Raw genomic sequence first — 6,180 nt, forward strand, 5'->3', positions numbered from 1 at the left:
ACCAATCCTACAGGTTATTTTTTTTCTTTTTGCTTTTATAAGCTTACCCCTAACTTCATTTCGGGACCGCGAGGTTTGGGGTAGTGATAGCCCTTCGCAGTCGCCCGTGGGCTTTGAAATACAATCTCCAAAAGTCGACCCTCTGGTTGTGGCGTTTGCTATTGGACTCGCTGAATTTCAATATAACAGCTGTTTCTCTGCTGCCTGTGCTGAGGCTGCAATCATCTCTAGCGCCATGTACAAGGATGAATTGGCTGCGCCAATTTTTTTTAAAAAACTGTATCTTTATTGTTGAAAGCATTAGAGTTGTCCCTGTTTTTTCCCCACTGACCTCTTCCACGCCACAACTGCCCTTCCCAGGCCTTTACCACACTATTGTCTGTGTCCACGGGCTGTGCCTATGTGCACATAACTTCCCCGGTTAATCTCTCCCCACTCATCCACTCACCCCAGCCTTTTCTCTGAGATTCGTCAGTCTGTTCTATGTGTCTATGTTGCTGAATCTATTTTATTCATCAGTTTCTTTTGTTCATTAGGTTCTATATATGAGTGAGATCATGTGATACTTATCTTTCTCTAGCTGGCTTATTTGCCTCCAAGTCCCTCCATGCTGTCTCAAAGGGTAAGAGATCCTTCTATTTTACAGCTCTATAGTATTCCAAGGATGTAAATGTCCACAGCTATTTTTTATCCATTCATCTACTGAAGAGCACTTGGGCTGTTTCCAGACCTTAGTAAATTGTGCTGCTATGAACAAACGGGTATATATGTTCTTTCGGATTAGTGTTTAGGGTTCCATAGGAGGTATTCCTAGAAGTGGCATAACTGGTCAAATGGAAATTTCACTTTTAATTTTTTGAGGAAACTCTGTACTGTTTTCCACAGTGGCTGCACCAGTCTGCATTCCCAGGCATGAACTAGGACTCCCTATTCTCCACATCCTTACCAAGACTTTTCCTTTATTGATTTGTTGATGATAGCTCATTGTCATTGCAATTTGCATCTCTCTGAGGATCAGTGACTGCACCAATTTCATTGATTAAAGGGGTATCCAGCTCTTTCATTTCCATCTGATTCATTTGCATTGAACTGATTTCCTGCTGTGAACCCTGCAGGTGCCCCTGAGGAGGTCCCAGATGGCCCTTCCCTGACTCCACACTCTCCCCCAGTCCTGCTGTTCCTTGCAATAGTGACTCCACTCTTCCCTACAGCATGGCCAGCCCTTCCTCAGAAGTGGAGATCTGCAAGTCTTCACTAGTTCCTTCAGCTTCCAGGGATGTGACCAGCTGGGCCTCCTCAGTGTACTAGGCTGACTTTCCTGAGTTTCTATTGCAGCTGGGCTTCCTGCTCATCCAGACCTTTAAGGATGTGTTTGCTTTTTCTGGGCCTGTAGTCTATGCAGATTAGCATTTGCCTTTGAAGTTCATCATGAAGACCCTGAACCTCATCGTTCTCTGTTGAAGAGTATATCTCTCGCCCAGCTGGAGTGACCCCAGTTGGTTGAGCATTAGCCTGTGCACCGAAATGTTGCTGCTTCAACTCCAAGTCAGGACACGCATCTGGGTTGAGGGTTCAGTTTCTGGTTGGGGGCACCTGTAGAAGGCAACTGATCAGTGTTTCTTTTTCACATCCATGTTTCTCTGTCTCCCTCTCTCCTCCCTCTCTCTAAGCATGTTCTTGGGTGAGAAGTTTATCTTCTTCCCCCTTAAGGTCCTCTTGCACATTATTCTTGTCCGTCCTTATGTCAATGGTGTCATGTTAAGGGCATGTAGCTCCTTAGTAGCAGAGAAATCTGTAGCAGGACTGGATCTTATAATGTTCTTTTGTAAAGGGGCCCTCTGTGATGGTGGGAGAATGTCTGGAGTAAAAATGGGGGAAGGATTTTTACATTGCACACCATGCTTTTTATTAACTTCTGATTGACTGAGTGAAAAGCCAAGGCAAACATACCCTTTAAAAGCTTCCCACAGGGTCACATGATACCCAAAGGTAGGCAAGTCAGGTGGAAGCTAACTCTGTCCCCAGGAAGATCTCACAAACTTTCAATCCAGACACAAACTCATCCATGTCCTTATCAGTTTCCAGGAAGATGCCATCCTTTTTCCCTTTTTCTGCAGGGGATCCAACCCATATTTTCCTCTTAGCAGGTGCACAAGGCTGGAGGCCAGGACATGGTCACAGGTGCTTTCTCCAATGTGCAATTTACCAAGCACATGGCACCTGCAGACTCATCTCCAAGAGCATTGCACCAGGGCCAACACAACCAGCTCAAAGGCAGCCACTGGCAGCCACAGGCAGCTTGAAGGTGAGTAACGCTGGTTTCCCTTTATCACAGACAGAAATCCACATATGGGGCTCAAAACGATCAAAAATGGCACCATGTCTGGCCTTGTATTCAGATTTTATAACCCACGCACCCCGATGCAGAGGTCCCGCTGTCCAGCAAGGCACTATGCGTGTGGTGAAGTGTTGGTGGAGGAACAGCCAGATTCAAGTTCCTCAAAGACACCTGCAATGCATTCTGGGTACTGTATGATCCCCAATAGACCACACCAGGGAGCCAGCTGTGTCCGATGCAAAAGCAAAGAGTCTTTATTCGAACTAGTTCAGCTCCCCGACCACACTCACCAACACAACGGCAAGCCAAGTGGCAGAGAGAGGGCTAGCCCGTGGGAAGAGGAGTTTTATAGGGGGGTAGAGTAAGGGGAGGAGAGGGACTGTGGGCCCTGCCGATTGGCCTGGTGCAAGTCGGTTCTTGTTACACAGGATGTGGTCATATCTATGGCGCGCACCTCCCTTGATTGCCATTGGTTAGTTTAAAGAAATCCTGGGCGTGGCTAGCAGAGGCTTGGGCTTCCGGGAAGAAGCCTTGCCAAGCACATGGCTGCAAGGGTAAGATGGAGGGCGTAGCCCTCACCCTTTCAGGTACAAGCACAAGACACAGATCAATGAACAGTTCCCATTTGCTCAGGACATCTTTGTCTTCTGGGTCAGCGAAATCCCAAACCTTTCCCAGCGTCAGATCATGGAGCCTGATATGTCCAGGAAATCAGCAGCATCAGCAGCCAGTACCCTCAGGGATGGCCCACACCCCCCTGCCTGTAGCATTTTCCACATGAAGGGGTCCCACTAGATGACTGTGTCAAGGAGAGCTGGGCAGGCACAGCCGTGGTGCCCCCATCCTGCAGAGGAGGGGAAGGAAGGACAGGAAGACAGGGGCGGGGCAGGGAGGAAGGGGAGGGTGCATGGTAGGCAAGCCCTTCCGTCCTCTCACCCCCTGGGAATTCTTTAATATCCTTTCCTACTGGACGCTCCCATCCCATTCATCTGCTTCTCCACAGAGAGTTCCTCCCAGGGCTGTCCTGGTGTTCATGACCCAAAGAGGTGGAGAGTGGGATCTTCCCTGCCCCATGCTGTCCTCTCTCCCTAAGTTAGTATCTGACTGTGATGTGCCCAGCAGGGCCCACACCAAAGGTGAGCCACAGACTCACACCTGGGCAGACGCCCATGCCAGGCTACAATAAATTGAATCCACTTCACTCACACACAGGGGGTGTGGCTCGTTGCTGACCATGCGCTGAGTCTGTGGGCAGAGAGGCCCCAGTGCCTGTATCCAAACCATGTGGAGGGGACAACCCTGCTCCAACTTTCACCTTGAGTCCAGATGCCCTCCCTGTGTGTGTCCACCCTGGGTACTGCTCTTGTCCACACGGAGGTGGGAAACTCCACACTGATGACTTCTGGCTGCACCCAGGCACAGTAGCCACTCAACTTTGGCCCCTGTTATCTGTTCTGCTTCCCTCTCCATCTGGGAAACTTCCACTTTTCTTTTGGGCATTGAGGACAGCCACCTGTTTCAGAAACAGTGTGCGTAGCCTTTCTCAGTATCAGGAGCAGATGGGGATTTGTATGTGGGTATAGCAATCATCCAAATATTGCAGAGTTCTCAACAACACCACTCAGGGCTCACCTCACAGGGCCTAGTCAGGTGTGGAAATAAATCAGGATGGCTCCCTCCAGGTCCCCGCGGCACCGACACCACAACCACTTTAAGGGGTTGGGTTCTTGACGACGTGCTGAGACACAAGAGGTTGCACATTGAGAGTGAAAGTCACACACCTAATGGACAAAGGAGGACTATTTAAATAAGAATTATCCCAGAAGCAAGGCTCAGGGGTTGTGCATCGATCTATGTATGAACCAGAAGGTCGAGGCTCTATTCTCAGTTAGTGCACATGCCCAGGTTGCAGGCTCCATCCCCCATGTGGGGCGTGCAGGAGGCAGCCAGTCAGTGATTCTCTCTCATCATTGATGTGTCTGTCTCTATCTTTCTATCCCTTCAACTTTGAAATAGACATATATTTTTAAAATAATAATTAAATAAAGAAATGAATAAATAAATAAATAAAGATCCATTTTGTTCCCCAAATCAGAGCAATAACACACTTATTGTCACTGACTGTGAAGACAGGGGCCCGGGAAGAGGAGGAGAGATCTTCCTGAGGAACAAGGCACTGAGGGAAGGAGTGACTCAGAGGTGAGTTCCCACCCTGATGGGGTGAATGCAGTTGCAAGAAAGGGGCGTTGACCAGGGGCTGGGATAGGAAGAGAAATACACTCTGGGGCAGAGGGGGAGACACATTTCTTCCCCTTATTTCCCTGCATTTCCCTCTGTGCTCATTGTCACAGGGACATCGCCCTGAGCTGCACAGTGGGAGGGTGAGCGTGTCCCTGCTGATCTGAGCTCTGCAATCCACAGGGACTTACATCTTCCTGAAGCATCTCCAGGCCCCGGGTGGGACTGTCCATGGTGAGGACCACAGGGAGGTGCTGATGGACGGGCTGAGGAGGAAGGTACCCCGGTAGGGAGGCTCTGACAGGGTCACCTACCTGCAAAGGCATCTCAGGGGGCCCCGGGCCTATTTCCTGATCCATCATGGAAATGATGGCTAAACATCTGGGAGACACTGTTCCCTTTCCTTTGGGGCTGCTGAGGTGACAACCCTAGACAAGGAGGGCCAGCCTCCCGGTGCCACACCCTGTATCTCTCCATCCTGATGGCACCTTAGTCTCCTCCATCAACCGACCGAAGGCGACAAGAGACACCATGACCCCCACCCTCAGGGCCACGCTCTGCCCTGGTGCGATGTAAGGATTTATTTTCCAAGACGGCCTCTGGAATAAATAGAAAACCTGAAGCCTTGTGGAACCAGTCAAAATGTCATCTGAAAAGTGAAATCATTGGACACAAGTAACTCCAGGCCCACCCAGTACACAGCGAGGTCTTCCAAACAATACCGGGACATTGGACATTGGTGTCATAAACCTTGTGGCAGAGCAAACGCATTTAGAGAGGCGAGACGAACGTCTGAGAGGGATGTTTCTAGTCAAAATGCACACTTAGGGTTTCAAACTATAATGTGATGCAGAAAACTTTTAAAACTGGAAGAAAAGCCTGGCCACGATGGCTCAGAGGCTGAGCTTCGACCTATGAACCAGGAGGGTATGGTTCAATTTCCAGTCAGAGCACGTGCCTGGGTTTCGGGCTCGATCCCCATTGTGGGGTGTGCAGGAGGCAGCCAATCAGTGATTCTCTCTCATCATTAATGTTTCTCTCTCTCTCTTCCTCTGCCTTCCTCTCTGAAATCAATAAAGATATTTTTTCAAACTTGTTGGGGGTAAAAAAGGAAGAAGAAAAGTATGAGTGGCACTCGTGCCGCTGGCCTGCAGGAAGTAGGACTGCTATGAGGACAAATACGTGTGGAAGCTGTGGTTAGGACCAGCTCTGCCAGTTGCAAGTGGCGTCTGGGGACCAGAGGGAGCTCACAGCTGCCCTTAAACATGAAGGTGTGTGCGTGAGATGGAACTGAACTCTGTCTGGGCAAAGGGATGTGCTCCGTGTACAAAGAAAAGAGTAGCACAGCGACTCCTGGTGGCAAACCACACATATCCAGAGTCACGTGGGGAGAGGGAACTGGTGCTCATGGAGACAGTGGACGGTTCATGACAAATTCCAGAGCAGCGGTCCTGCTAAGACCATTAGGCGCACAACCCATGTCGTGCTGTGACCCTCCAGGAGTTAAACTAAAACACCCAAACTGAACTGCAATTGGAGAGAAAAAAATTAAAAGACAGGAGGAGAGCCTACGGGAGCTTTGGCCAACATGAAAAGAAACAACA

General features: G+C 49.5%; 1 pseudogene; it reads right to left on the minus strand.

The window, feature by feature from the left end:
- Positions 1 to 1,665: 1,665 nt before the first annotated feature.
- LOC102771632 lies at positions 1,666 to 2,349 on the minus strand (annotated as a pseudogene).
- Positions 2,350 to 6,180: the final 3,831 nt, after the last annotated feature.

The sequence above is a fragment of the Myotis davidii genome, unplaced genomic scaffold (genome assembly GCF_000327345.1).
Source record: "Myotis davidii unplaced genomic scaffold, ASM32734v1 scaffold5578, whole genome shotgun sequence".
Classification (NCBI taxonomy): Eukaryota; Metazoa; Chordata; class Mammalia; order Chiroptera; family Vespertilionidae; genus Myotis; species Myotis davidii.